The 27583-nt window shown below is 43.5% G+C and overlaps 1 pseudogene; it reads right to left on the minus strand.

Annotated features, from left to right (window-relative positions):
- Positions 1–27583, minus strand: part of LOC127641463 (protein AATF-like) — a 44637-nt pseudogene that overhangs the window by 1955 nt on the left and 15099 nt on the right.

Consider the following 27583-nt stretch of genomic DNA (forward strand, 5'->3'; position numbering starts at 1 on the left):
CTAACTGAGCATGGAGATGACACAAACATGAAGCACTCGATAAGGTGAAAAAAATTAATTGTGCTGGACTGTAATGCTCACACACAAATATTTTATCTAAAGAAAGAATATTAAAAGGAATGAATCTGTGATCTAAAACATTGTTTCTTTTTCTGATATGTCGTTTCTGATGGGGTTGAGGACAGCAGGAATTTTTTTTTGCTAAATGCAAATAAGAAAATGCAACTCATAATAATGCAGGGCTGTTATATTATTCTTAGTCTATCGATATCTCGACGTTGTGTCGGAGAAGCGACACTAGGGGTCTCTCTTGAGCGCCGAATATGTCTCTGATCTATGAAAAAAGGCCAATGAGAAGTTGGCAGATAGTATTTGCATACCCCGCCCCGGACATACGGGTATAAAGGCGAGGAAATACTAGGAGTTCATTCAGAAATTTTCTTCGGAGCCGATGGTTGTGCATGCTGTTTGCTACGAGTCACACCTGTTCCTGTATTTCTCAGGGGCAGGGCACGCTCTGGCATCCGCACCCAGTTCTTTGGAACCTCCACGTCTGGCCCCTGGACGGGACGCGGAAGATCTAGCTGGTCTACCGCCTACCGTCGTAGACACGATCAACCAAGCCAGAGCCCCTTCTACCAGGCATCTCTACGCCCTGAAGTGGAGCTTGTTTGCAAATTGGTGTTCTTCCCGGGCCGAAGACCTGCAGAGGTACGCAGTTAGGTCAGTGCTCTTATTCCTGCAAGAGAGGCTGGAGGGGAGGCTGTCCACTTCCACCCTAAAGGTGTATGTTGCTGCTATCGTGTCCCACCACGACGCAGTAGACGGCAAGTCCTTGGGTAAGCACGACTTAATCATCAGGTTCCTAAGAGGCGCCCGGAGGTTAAATCCCTCCTGGCCAAGCCTGTTTCCCTCCTGGGACCTCTCGGTAGTCCTCGCGGGCCTCCAGAGACCTCCCTTCGAGCCGCTAGAATCAGTTGGACTCAGGGCCCTCTCTCTAAAGACAGCCCTGCTTATCGCGCTTGCCTCCATCAAGAGGGTCAGGGACCTGCAAGCGTTCTCTGTCAGCAACACTTGCCTGGAGTTCGGTCCGGCAGACACATACGTGATCCTAGGACCGCGACCGGGCTACTTAATCTACCCTGTACTGGAATAGGACTCCTATGCGGACTCCCCCTGTGTGTATTATCTGCGGTACGGTCCCCTTACAAAAGTGGACACGCGTTTTCCTTAGGCAGTCCCCGGCTGCCCTCCGGTCGCCGTGTTGTAGTAACTCCCCCCTCCTTGCTGCTGGATCTACCACAGTGCCACTTTCCACATGTCGCCTAAAAACCCATGTGACGTATTCACCACTCTTACCTCCCCTTCCGGGCAGGTGTGGTCTCCGCAGGGTCTTTTCCCCCTGAAAGAATAGGAAACTGGGTAAGACCCCCTTCCCTTGAAGCATGTAAGGGCCCAGGCCGTTTATTGCTCTATGCGAGAAACATAGAGAGAAAAGAGGCCCAGCCAGGCTGTTCAGTTTGGCAAGCGTCACCTTTTTCCCCTGTCTAGGGCATCCTTTTTTGGGGCATTGGGGAAGGGTACGTGCAGTCTGAAACAGCTGGTTGCCTGTGCACGTAAAATACCTGCCCGCTCCTGTGTCAGCAGAACACGTACACGGCTCAGCGCATGGCGTGATTTAAATTGGACCCCTAGTGTCGCTTCTCCGACACAACTTCGAGAGAGCGACAGAAGGGGGAACGTCTAGATTACGGATGTAACCTCCGTTCCCTGATAGAGGGAACGAGATGTTGTGTCCTCCCGGCCACGTCGCTGAGCATTTCCGGCTCCTCAGAAAAATCCTGAATGAACTCATAGTATTTCCTCACCTTTATACCCGTATGTCCGGGGGCGGGGTATGCAAATGCTATCTGCCAACTTCTCATTGGCCTTTTTTCATAGATCAAAGGCATATTCGGCACTCAAGAGAGACCCCGTTTTGCTTCTCTGACACAATGTCTCGCTCCCTCCATCAGGGAACGGAGGTTACATCCGTAACCTAGACGTTAATATTGCCTTTAATTTATTACGTTTTTATTTCTATTTTCAAATGTTCATTCAATTTAGTTTCTTTTTTGTAAGTTTGTACTCCATGACTAGCATTTAGTTGTGTTTTTCAGTGTTTTCTAATTTTATGATCAGCTCTTTGCACATTTAGTTTTGTTTTTAGTTTTAGAAGAATATCTCAGCTCTGTAGGTCCATACAATGCAAGTGAATAGTGACCAAATGTCTGAAGCTCCAAAAAGCACCAAAAGGCAGCATAAAAGTAATTTTTAAGATTGTCTTCAGAAGTGATATGATAGGTGTGGTTAAGAAACAATATTTAAGCACTTTTTTCTGTAAATCTCCAACTTTGACCAGCCCCAACCAGGAGGTGGCAATATGCACAAAGAATGTGCATCACCAAAAACAAAAGAAGGGGAAACTGAAAATGGACATTGATGGTAAAATAGAACTTAATATATTGATTTGTTTCTCACCTACACTTATCATATCACTTCTGAAAAATGGACTTAACCACTAAAAATCTAAGTTCTGGTCACTTTCACTTGCATAGTATGGACCTAGAGAGCTAAAATATTCTTCTAAAAATCTTTGTGTTCTGTAGAAGAAAGAAAGTCATACATACACATCTGGGATAGCATGAGGGTGATTAAATGATGAGAGAACTTTCTTTTTTGGGTGAACTACCCCTTTAATGCTAAACTAAACTAAAATATAAATAGTTCTAATGCTGTTAAGATTTTAGGACAGTCTAGTGTTATCACTGTCTAGTGACATTTTGTTGTTTTCATTTAAATTTTGTTTTTAGTTTTCAAGGATGAGGGCATGTCATGAAACTTGTTCATGCATAAATTGACAAGCTTCTACCAAGTAATTTCCAACAAACTATCGTAGAGTTTGGTCTAACACACAGCTTTTGACAACAAACAGCAAAGGATAAGATAAGTAGCAATGGGCAAAAAATTTATTTTCTTATGCACAGTGATCTTCATTTGAATTGAGATCTTCATCTCGTTATCCATTCTTAAATAGCAAGATTAGGGCAGCACAATTTATCATATTTGAACCACAATCACGGATTATGCCTTTTTCAGTTGATTAAGCATAACCATCTGACATATTAGCAAGCAAAAACGTCTAGGTTACGTATGTAACCTCCGTTCCCTGATGGAGGGAACGAGACATTGTGTCAGAGAAGCGACACTAGGGGTCTCTCTTGAGCGCCGATATTCACCTCTGAACTATGAAAAAAGGCCAATGAGAGTTGGCAACCAGTATTTGCATGTCCCGCCCCCGGACATACGGGTATTTAAGCGGCGCAAATACGGGAGTTCATTCAGGATTTATCTGAGGAGCCGGAAATGGTCCGGCCACAACAGGGGCTCGGCTCAGCGACGTGGCAGGGGAGACACAACGTTTCGTTCCCTCCATCGGGAACGGAGGTTACATACGTAACCTAGACGTTCCCCTTCTGTCGCTCTCTCCACGTTGTGTCAGAGAAGCGACACTAGGGGTCCACTTAAAAGAGCCATGCGCTGAGCCGTGTACGTGATCTGCTGATACAGGAGCGAGCAGGTATTCCTACGTGCAGAACGACCAACTGTATCAGGCTGCACGTACCCTTCCCCAATGCCCCATTTAAGCCATCAGGATTCCTTATCGTTACCCTGGAGGGGGAACAAGGTGATGGCCGCCAACATGGGAACGGGCCAGCCTGGCTGGGCCTCTTTCTCTCTATGTTTCTTGCATAGAGCAACTACGGCCGGGGCCCTTACACGCATTGAGGGAAGGGGGTCTTAGCCCTTATTAGGGCGGAGAAGACCCTCGCGGAGGCCACACCTACCCGGGAGGGAGGCAAATTTTGAGTGGCAAATACATCGCATGGCCTATACTTAGGTCTTATGCGGAAAAGTAGTGCGGTGGTAGATCCAGTCTCGCAGAGGGGGGAAGCATACAGCACGGCAACCGAGGCAGCTGTAACTGCCTAAGGGAAACACGGAGTCAACTCGTGAGGGGACAGAACCGTGGTTTTACACACAGGGGGAGTCCAAACAGGAGGCCTTACCTGTGGGGCACCTATACCAGTACAGGGTAGCTTGCGGTACCCGCAATGGTTTGGCTCGGTGAGTTCCTCCGCAGGTGGAGTGGGCTCAGAGCTCTGCGACCTTCGTGAAGACGCGAGGGGACAGAGACAGGCCGAAGGGGAGGACCTTGTACTGATACACCTGGCCGTCGAACGCGAACCGTAGAAAGGGTCGATGTCGAGGGCGAATTGAGACGTGGAAGTACGCGTCCTTCAGGTCTAACGCTGCAAACCAATCTAGATGCCGGACGCAAGATAAAATATGTTTCTGGGTAAGCATTTTGAACGGGAGTTTGGACAAGGTCCGATTGAAAACTCGCAGGTCCAAGATCGATCGTATGCCGCCGCCTTTCTTGGGTACAACGAAGTAAGGGCTGTAGAAACCCTTCTTCGTTTCGGTCGGAGGGACAGGCTCTATCGCGTCCTTGATTAGAAGGGAGGCCATTTCCTCGCGCAGGGAGTGGGCATGTTCGCCGTGCACTGCGGCGGAATGAACGCCCACGAAGGGGGGCGGAGACCTGGCAAACTGAATTGCATAACCGAGTCGGATGGTCCGGTTCAGCCACCGTGATGAGCTGGGCAGTGAAAGCCATGCCTCTAAGCTCCGTGCTAGGGCACCAAGGTGACGAGTATTTTGGACGTACCCGGTGGGGCTTCGCAGCGGTGCGGAACAGGTAACGCAGCGTCAGGAGGTGCTGTGGCGTCCTGAGGCTCTGGTGCTGAGAATAAACTCAAAGCACTTACCTTGTTCCACGCACCTGGCAGGGGGCGGGTTCATGACTGAGGAGGAGGTCTGATGCTGGCGTCCTCTGGACTCATCTGAACCGGCCGGCCGGGAACAGTCGTGGGGCTGAGGGCAGGAGCACCGTATCCTGGGCGCCGAGACTGTTGAGGCCTGAAAGCACAGTGCCGTGAGAACGGCATTTGCGGGCCATGTGACCCAGAGGTAAAGGAAATAGCTCTTTTACTGAGAATTTGGGTACCGCAGCCCCCGTTAGGGGGTGCGGTAAATGAAAAAACAAAAGATTCTCCCCCCGGCCCTCCACCGGGGGACGGAGTGGTCTTACCACCTCCGGAGCTAACTTCTTGTCCTCTGGGTCCGCTATCTCAGGGACGCTTGGGAGCCTTCCGGGTCCTCGAAGGGGTCCGTGAGGCAGGGGGCGTACGCTTCCTGCGGTTTGCTCGACGCCGGGGCTGAGAGCTGGGCCCAGGTTGGGGTGGAGCAGAAGGTCTTCTGGCCGCGGGACGCCCTCAGCGAGCAGGTGGGGCCTGGGCCGTGGCAGCAAGCTTGCGGCGCGGCATGATGTGCGAAATGGCCTCCGTCTGCTTCTTCACCAGGGAGAACTGCTGGGCAAAGTCCTCAATGGTGTCGCCGAAGAGGCCGAACTGGGAGACAGGGGCGTTGAGGAAGCGAGTCTTGTCAGCTTCACGCATCTCAACCAAGTCCAGCCATTGCTGACGTTCCTGGACCACCAGAGCAACACAGGGGCGGAAAGTCATCTTTATAAAGACGCGTCCTTAAAAGGACGTTCAACGCCGCTGTGTTTTTGCTCTTTTAGAGGCAATTACTCTTTTAAATAAAATCACTCTTTTATGAATGAAAGAACTTGTGAGAGATCTTTCTTATCTGCAACTGTCGATGCACACAGGGGCAGGAAGTGCACAGCCGTGCAAACAGGAGAAAGCCACTGTTGTGCGCCGTAGAATCCAACAGCATGCAGCAGAGGATAGCAGGAACTCGGCGTGTAAAACGCAGCAGTCTGCAAACACGACCATCGGCTCCGAAGAAATTTTCTGAATGAACTCTCGTATTTGCGCCGCTTAAATACCCGTATGTCCGGGGGCGGGACATGCAAATACTGGTTGCCAACTCTCATTGGCCTTTTTTCATAGTTCAGAGGTGAATATCGGCGCTCAAGAGAGACCCCTAGTGTCGCTTCTCTGACACAACGTGGAGAGAGCGACAGAAGGGGAACACAGCCAGGTAAAGTTGCAAACTGTCACTTTTCATTATATGCTGTGTGTACGGATGATAGGCCAAATCACAAGATCTTTCGAAGTCCATTTTCACCTCAACTTGGCCTTTTTGTTTTCTTCTCTCTTCTGAAGTTCTCCACTAACAATCACTTTTTCACTTTCAAGCATGCTCTGAAACACGGAGGTGCGGCACTTTTATTACACATGTATTACACATATTACACATATTCAGAACACACATGTTATGGTGTTTCAGCTGTCTCAGAATAGTTATTTGCTTGATACACACAAATTCCAACTCATGCTCTGAAAATATACTATAAGCTCTGAGTTCGGTTCGGTTTGTGTGCTTTGCTAAGATTTACTTCAGTTACACATTTGCATTTCTAAATGTATCTAAAGAAACCCCATGGCACCAGGGTTTTGTGGCCCGAGGAATAGATGAGAGTATTTAATAATGTTTGGGAGGAAGAACACAAAAGCTGTTGTCAACTCAAATACACACAGAAACAGCAACACATTCACTTAAATAAATATCCACCAAAATAAAGGCTCGAGAACATACAGTATAGCAATGCCACAAGCTTAAGTATTACAGAAATATATTACTACTGCATATTACAATAACATAGTAATAATTACACAATTTATAAAAATAAATTATATATATATATATATATATATATATATATATATATATATATATATATATATATATATATATATATATATATATCTTTTAAAGTGTGAACACCCTACCGAGTAACTGTTAATGGCAGAAAGGAATGGGCAATTCTGAAATTTAACTTCAATGGCCATCTTGGCAACTAAACTACTCAATCAATGTTTAGGATATCAAAACAAACAAGGTTATCAAAATGTCTTAAAATGGGTTGAGAAAATGCTGACTTCAATTCATTTGTCACATAATAGAAGCTAGCCAAATTAAGTAGATGCCAACATGGACAGGTCGTGTGATATGCCCTCATTCTCAAAGCCATAAAAAAACTCTGGTATAAAAAACAAAAACCAGACCCAGACTATAATAAATATGGATTCACTTGCAATGGAAAAACATAGCTTGTGCCAAACACAATATGTCTTGTGCAATGATTTACTGGCTGCAGAGAATATGAAATTCACTTTAGTTTTATAAACAATTTTGCAACTACGTTGGGTCAGCACTAGATGTTCAATGTAAAATCTGTGTCCTGAAGAAAACCTGTTCAGAATCACTGATCTAAACATCTGTGAAACACTGGCTTATCAGCCTGACCTTAGCCAGCCACACACAGGGTCACACACATGTGCACACTAGCTTGATATTATTTACATAACAATCAGTGAACTACAGTAATAATGATGTATGTCGATGGTATCAGAGAGTGGCTGCTGACCTTTGCCAAAGTGGGATTCTGAGCGACCTTTTCCCTTATGTGAGGCCAGACACACTCATACACACAAACACCCCCCGGCCTGGTTACACAACCACACACTGCCATATCTCAACAGTGGCTCTATAGCCCAGACACGCACCACTGGCCCCATGAATATTAATGCCGATATTGCGGGATGGGGAGTGCGTGCACAAACACAAACACAAGAAAGCAGGCGCAGAGCACATGAATTCTGCTGGGGCTTAAGAGATAAACACAATTGACCGTAATGCGGTTTGGGAAAAGCTGAGGACTCTGGGTAGGACGAGGTTGCTGGCTGAAACCAGACATGGGGTTCAGGGTTCTGATGTATCGGGTTCCCACAATTTGTGACCAATGCATTTCAATGATATTTCCATGGCCTTTTCAGTTGTGATTAGTGGATAATTCTTTTTTTAAATAATTCAAATTAACACCAATTTGCAAAAGAGCTAGTTGCTCACAAATTGGACATCGGCCCCTGGATGGGACGCGGAAGACTTAATCAGTCTACCACCTACAGTCGTAGACATGATCAACCAAGCCAGAGCTCCCCCAGGCAGCTTTATGCCCTCAAGTGGTGTCTGTTTGCAAATTGGTGCTCTTCCAGATCTGAAGACCCGCAGAGATGCGCAGTTCGGTCTGTGCTTTCATTACTGCAGGAGAGGTTGGAGGGGAGGCTGTCCCTCTCCACATTGAAGGTGTATGTTCATGCTATTGCAGCCCACCTTGACGCATTGGACGGCAGGTCCCTTGGCAGGCATGACTTGATTATCAGGTTCCTTGACTCTTCCCAGCCAAGCCTGTTCCCCTCCCGGGATATCTCAGTGGTCCTCCCAGGCCTTCAGAGACCCCCCCTTCGAGCCACTTGATTCAGTCGAGCTCAAAGCCCTCTCCTTGAAGACAGCCCTCCTGATTGCACTCGCTTTCATCAAGAGGGTTGGGGACCTGCAAGCACTCTTTGTCAGCGACACTAGCCTGGAGTTCGGTCCAGCAGATGCTCACCTCATCCTAAGACTGTGACCGGGCTACGCGCCCTAGATTCCTACGACTCCATTCAGGGTTTAGGTTGTGAACATGCAAGTGAAGCTGCCCTGGGAGGAGGCAGAACCAGCCTTTTCTAGATTCTCTGAGCAGCACTTTATCTGCTTTGGCAGACAGTAGAAAGGGAATGCCGTCTCCAAACAGAGGTAGCTCATTGGGTTGTTGATTCTATCCCCTAGCCTATCACACCCAGGCCGTGACCCCCACCCCCCTCGTGGGTTCGAGCACACTCTACGAGAAGCGTGGCAACCTTGTGGGCACTGCCCCATGGCACCTCCCTAGCAGCTTGGCAACACCCAACACCTTTGCTAGATTCTACAACTTCAGGGTTGAGTCGGTCTCATCACGTGTTTTGTCAGGTCCGAGCAGGTAGAACTTGGTGATATGGAACAGCCGACCGGGTTTTCCGCTTGCACTTTGCACCCTTCACCAAGTTGATCCAGTGTGCCTTCTTTCCCAGGTTAGCCTCTAAGCACTCACTTCCTGGATGCTCTTCCTCTAGCCCTCTGGCCGTCGAATTCAGTGGAGCAATTCACGGCCAGACCCACCACAAATCGAGTGCTCCGTGTTGGGCTTGGGCTCCACAGGCATAGTTCCCGCTTCAGGCAATTCACCGCCAAACCCACCACGAGTTGAGTGCTCCGTGTTGGGCTTGGGCTCCTCAGGCATAGTTCCCACTTCAGGCAACTCCTTCTGATGTATTTTCCGTGATCTGGACCCCCTGCTGGCAGGACCCGCGTCTCCCTTAAACATCCATTAAAAAAGAACGGCCTCTTGTCTCCTCGCCAGTGTACCACCATAGAATGTCTATGGGACTGCTGCGTTATGCTATTTTTTAGCTAAGCTTGGTTTCAACAAATACTCTTTTTGTAGTGAGAAGGAAGTTTTAAGTTCTGAAACTTACAGTATGTTTTTATGGTACAATAGCCTCTTGTATGTCAAAAGATGTCAAGACATTTTGATTCTCCATCCAATGAGCCCTTCAAAAAAAGATGCTGATTAGGAAAATTACAGTTTGCGAGTTGTCCTCTGTCCTTTTGTCCTTTGTCCTTAGTATACCTATTAGGATGTGTGGTCTTTAATGGCAGAATGTTTGAAGGGACTGATGACAACTGATTGTTGACTTCCTCAAGCCACTTTGATGTGGATTGTCTTCTGTTTGATACATCTTACAGCTGTTCACATTTCTTATTCTATCCTTTCAAGTCTTTCAAAAAAGTACTGTTGTGGTACTATGGCACAGCAAACACTTTACTATGGGCCGTCAATCGATACATTTTTTTAATCAAATTAATTACATGATATGCTGATTAATTAACCCAATTAATCACAATTAATTGCATATAGGTGGTTTTAATGCTGTGGCTGATCAAGTATATATATATATATATATATATATATATATATATATATATATTTATAATATATATGTGGTTGTGTCGCATCATAAACACTTTTAGGCAGATGAATCAGTTAAACGTATTTTGAAACTTAGGAAAAACACATTTCGAGACCCCTGCATTCAGAGTAAGGCGTGTCATGCACCAAATTGTTTGAGGGGGCAACAAAGTCATACACCCCAACCCCAGTATTTTACATTTACATTTATGCATTTGGCAGACGCTTTTATCCAAAGCGACTTACAGAGCCCCTTATTACAGGGACAATCCCCCTGGAGCAACCTGGAGTTAAGTGCCTTGCTCAAGGACACAGTGGTGGTGGTTGTGGGGATAGAACCAGTGCACTTCTGACTATCAGTTTACCAGTTATGTGGTTTAGACATCTACACCACCACCACTCCACATATATGTGTATCAGGCATATTTAGGCGGTTTTACATCACTTTTTTGGAATCTTGCCGCCATTTTATGCAGGCATTTTGACAAAGGTGCCAGCACAAATGCAACAATGCCCACATCTGCTTCAGCTCAGAGTGAAAACATGTAGCCTATTTATGAATTAGGCATTTGACAATACGTGTTCAGTGTAAGTGATATATATATATATATATATATATATATATATATATATATATATATATATATATATAATTAAATAAAATGGTTTGCATTTCACCAAGAGTGAGTATTTCTCCATAAGATACTTGAACCACAAATAGAATTCAGACAAAATGTGAAATTGCTCATTCCTTCACTATTTTCTATAGTGATTGCCACACAATGCATTTAGGAAATATGGAGTGATCAATGGATATTTTATAGATCAGTGGGAGTGATCATTCAGATCAGACTGTGCTTAAGGGAACTGAATAAATAAAACCTAAATGCTATAGCTGAATAAAGCTATGTCTGTAAGATGGTCAGACACGAAGCAGCCACAATTTCTTTTTATCTTGAGCAGTGTGTCCTATAAGCAGTGACAAAGTGTCGGTAACACAAGCAAAGCTTTGATCCGTTCAGCCACTCACTGCTTTCCTCCCAGGGAAAATACAGAACCCTTGGCTAACAGGGAACCATGTAAAAACACCTTTTGTTACTTAAAGTTTTTATAACGTCTGGAAAGGAGAGGAAACACATATATACAAAAATAGTGCCCTGCGTTGTGTTCTCAATCATGTGCATGTTTGTGATGATGCAAGTTTATGACAGAAAAGTACTGGGGGCTCCACAGAATCATATGTGAGTCTGAAACCAGACCAATGCTGCAGGGGGCGCCGGGAACAATTGCACTCTGATTCAGACCGCAGCAAACCTGCCCAGTATGAAAACCACCTAAGTGTGGCTTCTTGGCCACTATTGACTGGTACTTATAAAAATATGAAGATGGTACTTGTTAAACAGCTAGAATTGCTCTAGTTGTAGAAATATTTCTTATTTCGGTTGGGGAATGATTAATTGCTTAGTTTTTAAATGCATCATTTTTAATATATAATTAATCACACTGTCATGGGAGCAATCCCTGCAGCCATGTTACTACATACAGTATTGTGAAAGCCTTATCAGAAGAGTGGATGCTGCTATTGCACTAAAGGAGGAACTGATGCATATTCAATGTTTATCAAGCAATTATAGTGTCCACAAACTTTTGGAAACATAGATATTATGTGTATATTAATTATCTCTAGTCTTTTTTTTTCTTCTTTTTTTTTTTTTTTGAAGGTTATAAAATAATTTGAATAATTTGAATAATGAAATTTTGATAGTGTGGGCTACATCCTGAATGTTACCATGGAGATTGACATCTTTTCCCCACAATCCTTCACCTATATGAATATATTTGCAATTCATATTCGTATTTATTCACAAGTTAGCACAAAGAAAAAAAACAACATACATATAATGAATCAATCACTTTTAACATTAAACCCCCACCATAACCCCTCCCCCTACCAATCTCCCACCCCACCCTGAGCCCTCCATCATCACCCCTTTGGTCAATAGAATATAGACACACATAAAAAAAAACGCAAAACTAAAACAACAACAATAATAAAAAAAAATGTAAATACAATAATCAAGTATAATTATTCTCTCCACCACCCCTTCTCGAGAGTGCCCCCAAAAATGCTAAATAATTGCACCATTTCTTATTGAAATAATTCCTAACTTCCATCATTCTGCTCAACCCCTCCTCGAAGGCAGCCACCCTCCCCAACTCCACACAACACTCACTAACACTAACTTCCATCCCCTTAAAATAACCTGCATACTAATCATCTCACTGGTCAAAACTAATTTTTTTCCGTACTTATCCTACAAATTTATGAGCTCCACGTCTCCCAAAATACAGAGTCTGGGGCAGAACGAGATTTGAGTGTTCAACACATCACATACAAAACTTTGCACCTTCAACCAAAATTCTTGGATCTTATGACACCCCCAAAAAAAAGGGTGGTGTCTTAAGACCAAGCCTATACAATTTAGAAGGGGTCCAGTAAAATCAATGTAAAATCTTAAATAGCATAAGGCACTCCCTTGCATCTCTAGATGCAGACTTCACGCCCAAACTCCCTCCTCCAATAACAAATAAAAATCTTCCTCCCATAATCTGTTGATAGAAGTTAAAGCTCCGTACCCCAGACTCTGAATTAACAGGGAGTAATACACTGATGCTTCATGACCCTTACCAAAGCAGCAATCACCACTGCCAGAGTGACTTCTTCTTTAGGGGGGTGTGAGCTACTCCCAAAAACAGTGCAGAGCAGGTGGCGCAGGTGTAAATACTTATATAATTGAGATCTGGAAATCCCAAAATGATGAATAAAATTTTCAAACGATCTCAATACTCTACCAGCTCATCTGGCACCAACAATCATGCCACGGTCCAAATCACTGAGATACATTTTTTCCCCCATTCTGATGGTTGATGTGAACATTAACTGAAGCTCCTGACCCGTATCTGAATGATTTTAAGCACTGCACTGCTGCAACACGATTGGCTGTTTAGATAATTACATGTATGATTGTTGTTGCCAGACGGGCTGGTTTGAGTATTTCTGTTACTTCTGATCTTCTGGGATTTTCACACACAACAGTCTCTAGAGTTTACTAAGAATGGTGCCAAAAACAAAAATCATTCAGTGAGCAGCAGTTCTGTGGATGGAAATGCCTTGTTTGATCAGAGAGGTCAACAGGGAATGGCCAGACTGGTTCAAACTAACAAAGTCTACAGTAACTCTGTAGATAAGGTGTGGTAAGAACAATATCATTGCTGAATGCTATTCTGAGATGCGGGTTGGCACTGTTTTGTTGGCACGAGGGGGACATACACAATATTAGGCAGGTGGTTTTAATGTTGTGGCTGATCGGTGTATACAGTATATTGTATATACAAACATGTAGCTATATTGCATATACACACACACAATATATATATATCACTGTATTTACATGGTACTTCAAGGCAATTCTAAGAAAAACACCATATTACCACGGTACTAGACCAAAAAAACATGGTAGTACCAAATTAATTTTTGGCATTGTTTTATTGGTGAGGAATCCTTATGTAAATTAACCATGACCATAGAAACCATGTTGATACAGTTAATAATGGTTACACAACAGTAAAACTGTAGTATCCATATAGTAACCATGCTTTTACTATAGTAATATTGCAGTAAACATTTACTACAAATACCATGGTTAACCACAATAGTAAAACATGGATAATTTTCGTAAGGTACGGTATTTAAATTGTTTTTCATGTACTCTACTGTATGTAAGGGATCATGTACAGTTAACCTGTCATTGTTGCAAAATGTATCAAATGCACAAAACAAACTGAAAAACAAATAGTAGCTATGAAACATCCAAAATGCACATCTGTCTTTCTGGAGCCATGAGAAAACATACACAAATCCAAGTAGGGGGGATTTAAAGTGAAATCTTTGAAATGTGTGAGTGTTTGTGACAACTTATCTCTAGAGTGTGTTTGACTAGCCTGTGCTCTGTTTGAGAAGGATTACTGTCGGCTGATAGCACAGAGAAAGACAACACAACCATTGATTAAATAGATATACATGCACAAGTCTACCACTTCCTGCAAGAGTTCTCAGACTGCACAGTGCTCACACAAATGTACAATAAGCACACTAAAATCGAGAAAACATTAGGACTAAAAATGACTGAATTCAATGATTTATTTTCATAAAAGGTAGAACTATTCCTATCAACAACTATATGTCAGTATCTTTTGAATTAGATGTTCTTTTAAAAGTGAGGTTTCAGCAGATAGAGAAATATCACACTTTAGTAGAACATAACACGTAACTCACCGTGCATCATCATTTATGCTGCTGTTGTCCATAGGAGCCATGAAATTAATCAGCTTACTGTGAACATGGAACCTGACAAACAACAACATGCATATTATTGCAGTAAATGTGAAATGCACACTCAAAATAATAGCTAAATTCCAATACAGGATATCATTGAATGACAAGTACAAACACAAAGAGCCATGAGTAAATTGAATTGTGAATGTTTCATTGTGAATACACAGCTTGAGTGGCACTGAACTCATTTAAATGATAAACGGCAGAACAAACATGCAATTAAAGGAGATGTTTGATGACAGATGATATCTGCTGTTTAGTCAATAGAAAGCCCTCTCACTCATGTCTGTGATAACTCATCTGAATTACTGTGTTACTGTTCACTGCACCACTAATGTAATAGGTTTGTAATGTAATGAAAATAAATAGCTGAAAATATTTAGCTATAACATTAAGGCTAGAATATGTCCAGCTCTTCAGTATCAGCTCAACTGAAGCGTCACCATTTAATTCTTTACAAAGATGAAAATAAAATTGCAAACATTTAGCAAAACAACTCTGCAGTAGTATAACATGGCTCTATTTTCATGCAGCGCAACACACAACGACTGTGTGCTATGGTTATCTCAGCGCTAATTCTAATTGAGCCAGCTCAAAGCGCAAGTGGGCGTGGATGGGATTGTTTGCGCTATCTATGGGTCTTTGCACGCAAACTGTGTTTGTATTGTATGTTACTGAAGTGGTTCAAAACACAATTTGCTATTTTCCTGAGAAACAGGTCATTTCACTAAGACATAGTGTTTTACAGTTGTCTTCGTTTTAATTTGTATTCATATTTTTTCCCCCTGTTATTGTAGAGTCATTTTTAAGTCACTGCAAAAGGGGCCAGTGGAAGAAGAGGGTAAAATGTTTGATTTCACGAGAGTTGGTTATATAAGGTTTTTTGACCACATTGTTATTTTGATTATTTTTCCATTTTGTTGTTCATTTTGTGTGTGTGCTCTAATAAACAAATTACATTCTTAAAGCAAAATCGACCAGCAGAAGTTAAGTGCGTGCACAAATCCACAGCCTAACATGAAAGGCTATAGCAATCAGTGTTAATACTAACCATGATTAGTGTCACTTGATCAATATGATTAATTATCCATTCTCTTTAATTTAACATATATTCTTGACAAGAACCACATTTTCCATGAGTCTAAAAGGAGAGTGTAAATATGACCGACATTCAACAAGGGTGCAGTTAATGCACAAAAGAACATAAGTCCATATTTCTATTCTTCTAATTCATTGCATACATTCCATTTACAATTCCAACTTCTTATGGATGTGCAGTCTTCATTTATATCACTGTTGCTTGACAGGGAATGGACTTTATAATTAGATGCAGACGCTGCAACAACAGGACAAGAATATCCCAATTAAATTGCACTTGACCCTACTTAATGCCTCATCTCTGGTGTGCTTCGAAAGTGAGGAATCCTGCCTTTGGTGGCCTTGGTGTCAACATTTTTCTTAATTTGACTTTGCAATTTCTTGATGGCAAACCACTGCTTGTGAGACCAGAGGTGGGGTTATTGTGTTCAAATGCATTCTTGAAAGCATGCATACACATGAAAATACACTCACCTTCCCTTGGCCACTTAATCATTGGGCTGTGATGCACTACTTTTGCACTCAATAAGCTCTTGAAGGAGCTGCAAAAGATAAGAAGAGAGAGAGAGAGAGAGAGAGAGAGAGAGAGAGAGAGAGGGGAAACAGTTCATGTGATATTCAAATACATGGTGCTAAACATGGTGTTTACTGAATTAACAGAGTACTGTGATACTGTCATTCACACACACACAATGGGGCCAAAATTATTGGCAAAAACAGTGTTTTTCACTGTAACAATGAAAAAATACATTATTTGTGTGAGTGTGTGTTAGTGTGTGTGTGTGTATGCGCATGTGTATGTATGTGTGTGAGCGTGTGTGGTGTAAGCGCGTATAAGTGTGGGGAGACGAAGGAGTGTGAGGGCTCTTTTTCTCCGAAACTGAAATAAAGGTGGGATTTTTTAGACATTATTTTGACATTCTTAACCGATTTATGTTAACCATTCAACAAAATAACCAAAGTTGTTTTGTTGTAGTAGCCTGTAGGGCTCTTTGAAATAACTGAAATAATTTTGCGATGTGATATGGAACCGTTATGCGGCCAAGAACTGGAACTAATTTATATCCGTGTGTTTACTGGAAAAATAATTACACAGCTTTGAATGTCCGTGATCCAATCAGAATCAAGCATTCAACAGACTCATGGTATAATAAATAATAATGATTTTTTGAGATGCACCATTCACCCTAGGAGAACTAGGAGTGCCACTTGGAAGAAATCAATTATCAATTTCTTCATTTGAAAATAAACCACACACTAACTGACATTGTTATATATATATATATATATATAACAGCAATCTATCATCAATTGAGTTTGTCAATCTCTCCCAGGATGTGTCAGTGTGCACTATGTGAAATGTTTGTCTTTGTACATACAGTGCTGTGAAAACGTATTTTCCCCCATACTGATTTCTTCTCTTTTTGTATATTTTTTAAAAAAGGGGTATTTTTTACATATAACATTAACAAAAGCAACCTGAGTAAATGCAAAATACAGGTTTAAATATATATATATTATTTTTATTGAAGTAAAAGTGTTATCCATCTTCAACCGCTTATCCGAAGTCGGGTCGCAGGACAGCTGCTCCAGCAGGGGGCCCCAAACTTCCCTATCCCGAGCCACATTAACCAACTCTGACTGGGGGACCCCGAGGCGTTCCCAGGCCAGTGTGGAGATGTAATCTCTCCACCTAGTCCTGGGTCTTCCCCGAGGCCTCCTCCCAGCTGGACGTGCCTGAAACACCTCCCTAGGGAGGCGCCCAGGGGGCTTCCTTACCAGATGCCCAAACCACCTCAACTGACTCCTTTCAACGCAAAGGAGCAGCGGCTCTACTTCGAGCTCCTCACGGATGACTGAGCTCCTCACCCTATCTCTAAGGGAGAAGCCCGCCACCCTTCTGAGGAAGCCCATTTCAGCCGCTTGTACTCGCGACCTAGTTCTTTTGGTCATGACCCAACCTTCATGACCATAGGTGAGGGTAGGAACAAAAATTGACCGGTAGATCGAGAGCTTTGCCTTCGGCTCAGCTCTCTTTTCGTGATAACGGTGCGATAGAGCGAGTGCAATACCGCCCCGCTGCCCTGATTCTCCGGCCAACCTCCCGCTCCATTGTCCCCTCACTCGTGATCAAGACCCTGAGGTACTTGAACTCCTTCACTTGGGGCAAAACCTCATTCCCTACCTGGAGTACGCACTCCATCGGTTTCCTGCTGAGAACCATGGCCTCAGATTTTGAGGTGCTAATCCTCATCCCAGCTGCTTCACACTCGACTGCCAAGTGATCCAGTGAGAGCTGAAGGTCACGGACCGATGATGACATGAAGACAAGATCATCTGCAAAAAGCAGCGATGAGATCCCCAGTCCACCGAACCGCACACCTTCCCCACCCCGACTACGCCTCGATATCCTGTCCATGAATATCACAAACAGGATTGGTGACAAAGCGCAGCCTTGGTGGAAACCAACCCCCACATGGAATGAACTCGACTTCGTGCCGAGGACCCGGACACAGCTCTCGCTTTGGACGTACAGGGATTGGATCAGCCCTAAGAAGGATCCCCCACCCCGTACTCCAGCAGCACCTCCCACAGTATCTCCCGGGGACCCAGTCATACGCCTTCTCCAGATCCACAAAACACATGTAGACCGGATGGGCATACTCCCAGGCCCCCTCCAGGATCCTTGCAGAGTAAAGATCTGGTCCGTCGTTCCACGGCCAGGACGAAAACCACATCGTTCCTCTTCAATCCGAGGTTCGACAATCGGCCGAACCCTCCTCTCCAGCACCTTGGAGTAAACTTTACCAGGGAGGCTGAGAAGTGTGATACCCCTGTAGTTGGCACACACTCTCTGATCCCCCTTTTGAAGAGGGAACCACCACCCCGTTCTGCCACTCCTTAGGCACTGTCCCAGATTTCCACGCTAATGTTGAAGAGGCGTGTCATCCATGACACCCCCTCCACATCCAAAGCTTTCAGCATTTCTGGTCGGATCTCATCAATCCCGGGGCTTTGCCACTGCGGAGTTGTTTGACTACCTCAGTGACCTCCCCCAGGGAAATAGAATCTGATCCCCCATCGTCCTCCGGCTCTGCCTCTACCATAGAGGGCGTGTTGGGATTTAGGAGTTCTTCAAAGTGTTCCTTCCACCGCCCAATAACCTCCTCAGTTGAGGTCAACAGCGTCCCATCTTTGCTGTATACAGCTTGAATGGTTCCCCTTTTCCCCCTCCTAAGGTGGCGGACGGTTTTCCAGAAGCACTTTGGTGCGGACCGAAATTCCTTCTCCATGGCTTCTCCGAACTTTTCCCACACCCACTGCTTTGCCTCCCTCACGGCCGAGGCCGCAGCCCTTCGGGCCTGTCGGTACCTTGCAACTGCCTCCGGAGACCTCCGGGACAACAAATCCTGGAAGGCCTCTTTCTTTAGTCGGACGGCTTCCCTGACCACCAGTGTCCACCACGGTGTTCGAGGGTTACCACCCCTTGCGGCACCTAAAACCTTGAGGCCGCAGCTTTCCACCGCGGCTCGGCAATGGAAGCTTTGAACATTGCCCACTCCGGTTCAATGTCCCCAACCTCTGCAGGGATGCCTGAAAAGCTCCGCCGGAGGTGTGAGTTGAAGATCTCGCGGACAGGGACCTCCTCCAAACGTTCCCAGTTCACCCGCACTACTCGCTTGGGCTTCCCAGGTCTGTCCAGAGTCTTTCCCCACCCCTGACCCAACTCACCACCAGATGGTGATCGGTTGACAGCTCTGCCCCTCTCTTTACCCGAGTGTCCAAAACATATGGCCTCAGATCCGACGACACGATTACAAAATCGATCATCGACCTTCGGCCTAGGGTGCTCTGGTACCACGTACACTTATGAGCATCCTTATGTTCGAACATGGTGTTTGTTATAGATAATCCATGACTAGCACAGAAGTCTAATAACAAACATCCACTTGAGTTCAGATCAGGGAGGCCGGTCCTCCCAATCACGCCTTCCCAGGTGTCCCTGTCATTTCCCACATGTGCGTTGAAGTCACCCAGCATCACTATGGAGTCCCCTACTGGGGCCCTATTCAGGACTCCATTCAGGGTCTCCAAGAAGGCCGAATACTCTGAACTGCTGTTCGGTGCATATGCACAGACAACGGTCAGAGTTTTCCCCCACAACCCGTGAGGCTTAGGGAGGCAACCCTCTCGATCCACCGGGGTAAACTCCAACGTAGTGGCGCTCAGCCGGGGACTCGTGAGTATCCCAACACCCGCCCGTCGCCTCACACCCTGGGAAACTCCAGAGAAGAATAGAGTCCATCCCCTATCCAGGAGTACGGATCCAGAGCCAAAACTGTGCGTCGATGTAAGCCCCACCAGATCCAACTGGTAACGCTCCACCTCCCGCACTAGTTCCGGCTCCTTCCCCCCCAGTGAGGTGACATTCCACGTCCCCAGAGCAAGCCTTTGCTGCCCGGGTCTGGTCCGTCGTGGCCCACGGCCTTCACTGCCGCCCATATGACAGCGCACCCGACTCCTGCGGTTCCTGCAATGGGTGGTGGGCCCAAGGGATGTAGAGGGGGGTTCCACGTCACTTCTTCGGGCTGTGCCCGGCCGGGTTCCGTGACAAGCTCGGCCACCAGGCGCTCGCCGACGAGCCCTCCATCTGGGCCTGGCTCCAGACGGGGGCCCCGGGCTTCCTCCGGGCAGGGTAACTCCTCCTCTTACTGTTTTATCCATGAGTCATTTGTGAACCATTCTTAGTCTGGCCCCTCACCTGAGACCACTTTGCCTTGGGAGACCCTACCAGGAGCACATGGCTCCAGACAACACAACCCTCAGGATCATAAGGGCACACAAACCTCTCCACCACGATAAGGTGCTGGTTCCCGGAGAGCAAAAGTGTTATCCAACACCTATATCACCCATGTGAAAATCTAACTGCCCCCTTAAACTTTATTGCTGGTTGTGCCACCTTTAGCAGCAACAACGGCAACAAACGCTTCAGATAACTGGAGATCAGTATTTCACAACTTTGGTGGAATTTTGGCCCACTCTTCTTTGCAGAACTGCTTTAGTTCAGCCACATTGATGGATTTGAGCATGATTTGCTGACACAGCATCTCAATTGGGTTAAAGTCAGGACTTCGACTAGGCCACTCTAAAACATTAATTTAGCTTCTTTTGAGCCATTCAGAGGTGGACTTATTCCTAAGCTTTGGTTCATTGTCTTGTCGCATAATCAGTTGCGCTTTAGCTTCAACTCCCGTATTGTTGACCGGACGTTCTCCTTTAGGATTTTCTGGTAGAGAGCAGAATTCATGTTTCCCTCAATTATTGCAAGTCACCCTGAAGCAGCAAATCTTCCCCACACCACCATGCTAGACCATATTTATGATGTTCTTTTTGTGGAATTCTGTGTTTGATTATGCCAGATGTAACGGGACCCGTCTTCCAAACAGTTCCACTTTCGACTCATCAGTCCACAGAACATACCTGCCGTTCTTTGGATGTTGTCCTTTTTTGTAACTTCCTGGATGAATCGACACTGTGCTCTTAGAGGAATTTTGGAAGGTTGGCCACTTCTGGGAAGGTTCACTACTGTGCCAACATTTCTCCATTTGGAGATAATGGCTCTCACTCTGGTTCTTTGAAGTCCCAGAGCCTTTGAAATGACGGATGTATTTCAATCACCTTTTTCCTCATCATTTCTGAAATTTCATTCAACTTTGGAATAGTGTGCTACTGGGTGAGACCATTTAGCTAACTTCATGCTGCTGAAAAGGTTTATTTGGGTGTTGATTTGACTGAACAGGGCTGGCAGTAATCAGTAGTCCAGCTGAACCCTATTATGAAAGCAGTTTCATTTGGGGATTTAGTAACTAGGGGGGGTTCTATCCAGCTGACTTTGAAGGCAAAAGCACTTAATCGGTGAAAGGCTCCTTATTCTGTTATTTTAAGCTGTGCTGCCTGCTAGCTTTAGTTTGACGTGGTGCATTGACACTACAGCTCACTCTTTCACTACCTATTTCTATGGTACAGCCTAAAATGATGACAGCCCCCTGCTGACAGCAAAAACATAAATGATTACTCACACAAAATGAATGGGTTAAACTGACAGCCCACATCATAATATGTTCCAATAAAATAGAATCATACAATAATCCAACTGATAAGATCATTCTATTGAGCAATCTATTAATCTTTTCATTGATGCATTGCAAACACATGCTATATTCTCTTTCAGCAGCTGTAACTGCAGCAGAGTGTGTTCCATCACTGCTGGTTGGGTCTCCATTTCTCTTCCTCTTGTCCACAGAGGCCGAAGATAAAGAACCCTAAGACATGAGCACTCTTTTACATCAGCTCTTGTAGAGCCCAGCACCAGACTTCCATCAATTCATCTGCCCCACTTTAAATCACACCTATTTTGTCTATGCAGATTTTGTAGCAGCACCTTGTCAACTGTTTTTGACATCAACAATTCCATCGTGCCTGTTTTCTTACCTGGTGGTAGAAGTTATCGTTAGCAAAGATCTCCTCGTCCAGATCTTTTGTTGTACATTGCCTGAAACACCAGATAGAGGTTGCAATCAGTCATATACTGGGGTGACCTAGCACGTTTGGAGGCTTCATGCTGTTCTCCATGACATCCATGCACAACTTACCACGTGCCCCACCAAGAGCAAGAACCACATTAAAGTGACCATGAGGAGGTTAACCCAGCATGACTCTACCCACTCTAGCAACCAGGCCAATTGGTTGCTTAGGAAGCCTGACTGGAATCACTCAGCACACCCTTGATTTCGAACTTGCGACTCCGGGTGTGGTAGTCAGTTTCTTTTCTTGCTGAGTTACCCAGGCCCCCAAATATGTCCATAGTTTAAACTCAAAGGTTTTGGTTTGCCATGAAATGTTGGGTGAACTATGTAGGCCTACATTACTTTATTATGAGTATAAACCATTTGAGTGTAAATCGTTCATGATTCCATTCTTACATAAATATTTCCATCACACTCAAAGGGGTAATATAATACCTGCTCCACCTGTGCCAGAATATTCCTGTCAAATTCTCCAAACCCCTGTGTGATGGGTGAGAGCAAGAGAGAGTGAATTACTATTAGAGCATACATTAGCAGTTAACATGACTTGTCAAACAGTGACATCAGTGTCCTGTTGTGTGATGCGCTATACTTTTTTTAACATATTAATTGAAAAGACTGCATGGAACATTAGTATTTGACAAAGATAATTTGCATTTGAATTAAAGGGATAGATAACCCAAAAATAAAAATTCTCTCATAATTTACTCCCTTTTATGTAATCCCAGATGTATGTGACTTTCTTTCTTCTGCAAAACACTCAATATCTAAACTCTGTTGAATGATTTTCTGCAATTTGAATGGTCACAAGAACATTGAAGTTCCAAAAAGCACATAAAGGCAGCATAAACATAACCCGTAAGATTCCAGTGGTTTAATCTGTGTCTTCTGAAGCGATCCAATTGATTTCGGGTGAGCACAGACCAAAATAGTACTCATTATTCACTGTACATCTTGCCATAGCAGTCTTCAGGTAGGATCATGATATCAAGCTCGATTACACTTCCTAGTGCTTTACACATGCACAGAGTGCCAGAAAAAACAATCAAGACTAAAATCATGATGACATGGATCATGTATCGTATTGAGTCAAATGGATTATTTTTATGCTGCCTTTATGTGCTTTTTTTGGACCTGCAGAGTTCTAGTCACCATTCACTTGCATTGTATGGACCTACAGAGCTGAGATATTCTTCTAAAAACCTTTGTTTATGTTCTGCAGAAGGAAGAAAGGCAGACACATCTGGGATGGCATGAGGGTGAGTAAATGATGAGAGAATTTTGGGGTGAATTATCCCTTTAATTGAATTGCAAATGTCTTATTATTTTTTCTTGTTTGGTTATACTACGTCATTTTTTTCATCACAATGGCAATTTCTTGATTCATACATTTGGTTAAAATAATGTTGAAACAAATAAGTAGTTGCAATATTAATTTGAATTGCATTGAATATCTGTGCTGTTGTTAACTTATTGCTCTTTCCCATTGTGAGCCGCGTCTTGTCATACCATTTCTGCATATTCACATATTCTAGGAAGTGGCTGGGCAAATGTGAATTATAAAACAGATAGTTTGGACTCCAAATTCTGGCTATTTTATAAAATAAGCCACTCGAAGGACTCTAAGAACACACTTTATATGTGGTTAAATTACTGTAACGCACAGCCTTTCAAGGCTTATAGAGTAAACTTTGTGAGAGAGAATGAAACTGATCCCACATTTGGCCTTTTTTCACACGCTTGGCAGTTTTCAATTGTAATCTAATTCTGATCCCATGTGGCAATATGACTGAATTGTGGCATACAGTATGTATTTAAATCATACAATGTAAATCATGATATTTAGATTACTCTCCAAATAACTTTTTGGTACTGTATTGCTAAAGTGTCCTAAATAAATATGTATGTTGAAACAGAAGTTGACACCAGGTCATGCCCTGGGAGATGGCTTTAGTTTCTGGGTTTTGGTAGAGCAGCAGATCTTGGAGCTCCAGAAGAGACCTCTGCAGGGCCTTCAGGGCTTTATATCCTACCACACACAGATATACATAGCTTATCATACAGCACATGTCTGACCATAGCATCAATTCTGCTCAGCTCGGCAAATATAGGGTCATCATTACAATTCATCTCCTCTGATCTCTCATACCTGTACTACAATATTTAAAAAAAATCAAAACCCATTAAGAAGCGATCTCAGACTAAGGCATGCAATCCACCAAACAAACAGTGATGCCATGGCTTAGAAAACAAGCTTAAAGGTGAAGTGTATTACTTTTCAATGTTAAAATGCTTTCTTTTATCCCAGTTTAATGTGTAGAGACAGCTATAAGTAAGCCATTCGTAGGCTGACTTCCTGAAAAAGTGTTTCTCCTGCTTAAGAGAAAACAAAGTGGCACTTTCAAAACATTGCTCAGTTTATTTGAGCGTTCTGATATGTAAGCTTCTGGACAGGTCTACCTTTTGTCCAAGCAATAGTAGACTAGGGGCAGAATGGAAGAGGAGGTAGAAGTGTTTGGGAAAGCAAATTGGAAACTATTAGCCGTGCTTTCTAATTCTAAATAACTTTGCTATTTCTATTGCCATTTTCAAAACTTCAAGTAATTTGTGTTTGTGCTATGGACATGAATGATATCTCAAATCATGCGGCTTCACTGAAAAATAAAACGATTTGCTGCATGAAAATATCATACCATCATCAAGTTTGCTGACGATATGACGGTGGTAGGTCTGATCCCTTACAATGATGAAACAGCCTACAGAGTGGAGGTGCACACTCTGACATGCTGGTGCCAGGAGCACAACCTCTCCCTCAATGTCAGCATGACCAAAGAACTTTAGGTGGACTTCAGGAGAAAAGACAGAGAACACAGCCCCATCACCATCAATGTAGCACCGGTGGAGAGAGTCAGCAGCTTCAAGTTCCTCGGTGTTCACATCACTGGTCCGTCCACACTGAGGCCGTTGTGAAGAAGGCTCACCAGTGCCTCTTCTTCCTGAGACGGCTGAGGAAGTTTGGAATGAACCACAACATCCTCACACGGTTCTACACCAGGACTGTAGAGAGCATCCTGACTGACTGCATCACTGTCTGGTATGGCAACAGCACTGCCCTCAACCGCAAATCCCTGCAAAGGGTGGTGAGAACTGCCAGACACATCATCGGAGGTGCGTCTATATGTGAATAGATGTCCTGTGAAAATAGATGTGTGAAAAAAGCTTGGAGGATCATCAGAGTCTCCAGCCACCAGAGTCATGGGCTGCTCTCACTGCTACCATCAGGCAGGCGGTATCGCAGCATCAGGACACGCACCAGCCGACTACATGATAGCTTCTTCCCCCAAGCAATCAGACTTTTGAACACTTGATCTCTCACGATTAACAATCAGCACTGCACTTTATTAATCTTACACTGGACTGTCATAAATTGGCACTGGCAACTGACAATCAACTGACAGCCTGAATGTCAATACAACCATTATACAACCTTACTGCATATTTATATATATATATTTTTTTTATTGAATACTGTGTGTTCTATACTGTACATTGTATATTATTATTTGTATATTGTGTTGTGTGTAATTAGGGTGACAAGTGTTCCCTTTGGCAAACACAATCAATGATTGTTCTTCTTGCATGTGAATGTGCATAGAATCAAATTTGATGCCTGACCTCAGTAATTCTTTTGAGCCAATTAAATTAAGAAGAAACAATAATAGATACGTTTATTTGAAGCAGCTTGCTATTAGTTGTTAAATCTTATTCATGTTACATACTGTCCCTTTTAAGTAAATAAAGTTGAACGAACTGATAGGTATACTTTATCTAACAAAGTTTGTTTAGTTATACATGACATACCTTAAGTTGAATTTACTTAAAAAGTGTGATATATATATATATATCACAAATATATATTTTTTGTTATTCTCACCACAATTGTACAGAGCGGTTATCTGAGTTACTGTAGACTTTGTCAGTTCAAACCAGTTTGGCCATTCTCTGCTGACCTCTCTCATCAACAAGACATTTCCATCCACAGAACTGTCACTCACTGGATGTTTTTTGTAAATTGTAGAGACAGTTGTGTGTTAAAATCCCAGGAGATCAGCAGCTACAGAAATACTCAAACCAGCCCATCTGGCACCAACAATCATGCCACGGCCGAAATCACTGAGATCATATTTTCCCCATTCTGATGGTTGATGTGAACATTACCTGAAGCTCCTGACCCGTATCTGCATGATTTTATACATTACACTGCTGCCACACAATTGGCTGATTAGATAATTGCATAAATAAGTAGATGTACAGGTGTACCTAATAAAGTGGCCAGTGAGTGTGTATATATATATGAACATAATAGTGACTTAGGGGTGGGCTCTTGGCCCAGTAAGTAATCACCTAGTGGTACCAACCAGAACAACTTAGCAACCACCTAGCCACCATATAGCAATGCCATGGCAAGCACCCACAACACCCTAGCATCATGTCAGCAAGTTTTTCAGGGCAAGCACACAGATTCTCTTCAGAATAAATAATAATAATAAACATAAAAATCCAGTTATTTTTTGCAATTCCATTTGGCGCTACCAGCGGCACAGAAATTACAAATTCACCGTTAAGTCTGCCTATTTTATGTTCCTTTTTAAAAAATAAAGAATAATCAGTTGTGTTAACAATAATCACAACCTAGTGATTATCACTTATCATTTAAAAATCTCTTGAAGCACATGTGCCTCCTAGTCATCTGCAGAGCCGACTTGCTATGTAGGTCTAACACAAAACCAGAAGCCTATGCTGCAATTAATTTTACATAATGAACGCAAATAAATAAACAGACAGAGATGTGGTGCACAGATTGTGTCATCTTTACTGCTAATCAAAAGTACACATGCATTGCAAACCCTCGCCTTTCGTCTCGAAGCAACATGCTTTTCAGAATTCAGGAGGATGGCCCCACATCAATAACTTGCTGGCTAAAGGATCAATGCAATAAATATGCAAATGAGCAGCAGGCAGTCTCTCTTAGCACCCAGATCTGCCTGAGAAAGTAGGTGCACATATATATTAATTGCTCAGAGCTAGAAGAATCCTGAAATTAAAATAGCAAGTGATTTCAAATATGTTGGGAGCTTCATTTAGGGTTATTGGTTCTCAGCCCAGCAGAAGATGGACATTAAAGGGATAATTCACCCAAAAATATGCTCATGCCATCCCAGATGTGTATGACTTTCTCTCTTCTGCAGAACACAAATTAAGATTTTTCGAAGAATAGCTCAGCTCTGTAGATCCTCACAGTGCAAGTGAACGGTGACCAAAACTTTGAAGCTCCAAAAAGCACATATAGGCAGCATAACAGTTATCCATAAGACTCCATACAGTTTAATGTCTTCAGAAGTGATAAGTGTGAGTAAGAAACAGATAAATATTTAAAACCTATTTCACCATAAATTCTCCTCCCTGTCCAGAAGGTGGCGATATTCACTAAGAATGTGAATTGCCAAAAACAAAAGAAGAAAAATGTTAAAGGGAAAGTTT

Source organism: Xyrauchen texanus, chromosome 4, assembly GCF_025860055.1.
Source record: "Xyrauchen texanus isolate HMW12.3.18 chromosome 4, RBS_HiC_50CHRs, whole genome shotgun sequence".
NCBI lineage: Eukaryota > Metazoa > Chordata > Actinopteri > Cypriniformes > Catostomidae > Xyrauchen > Xyrauchen texanus.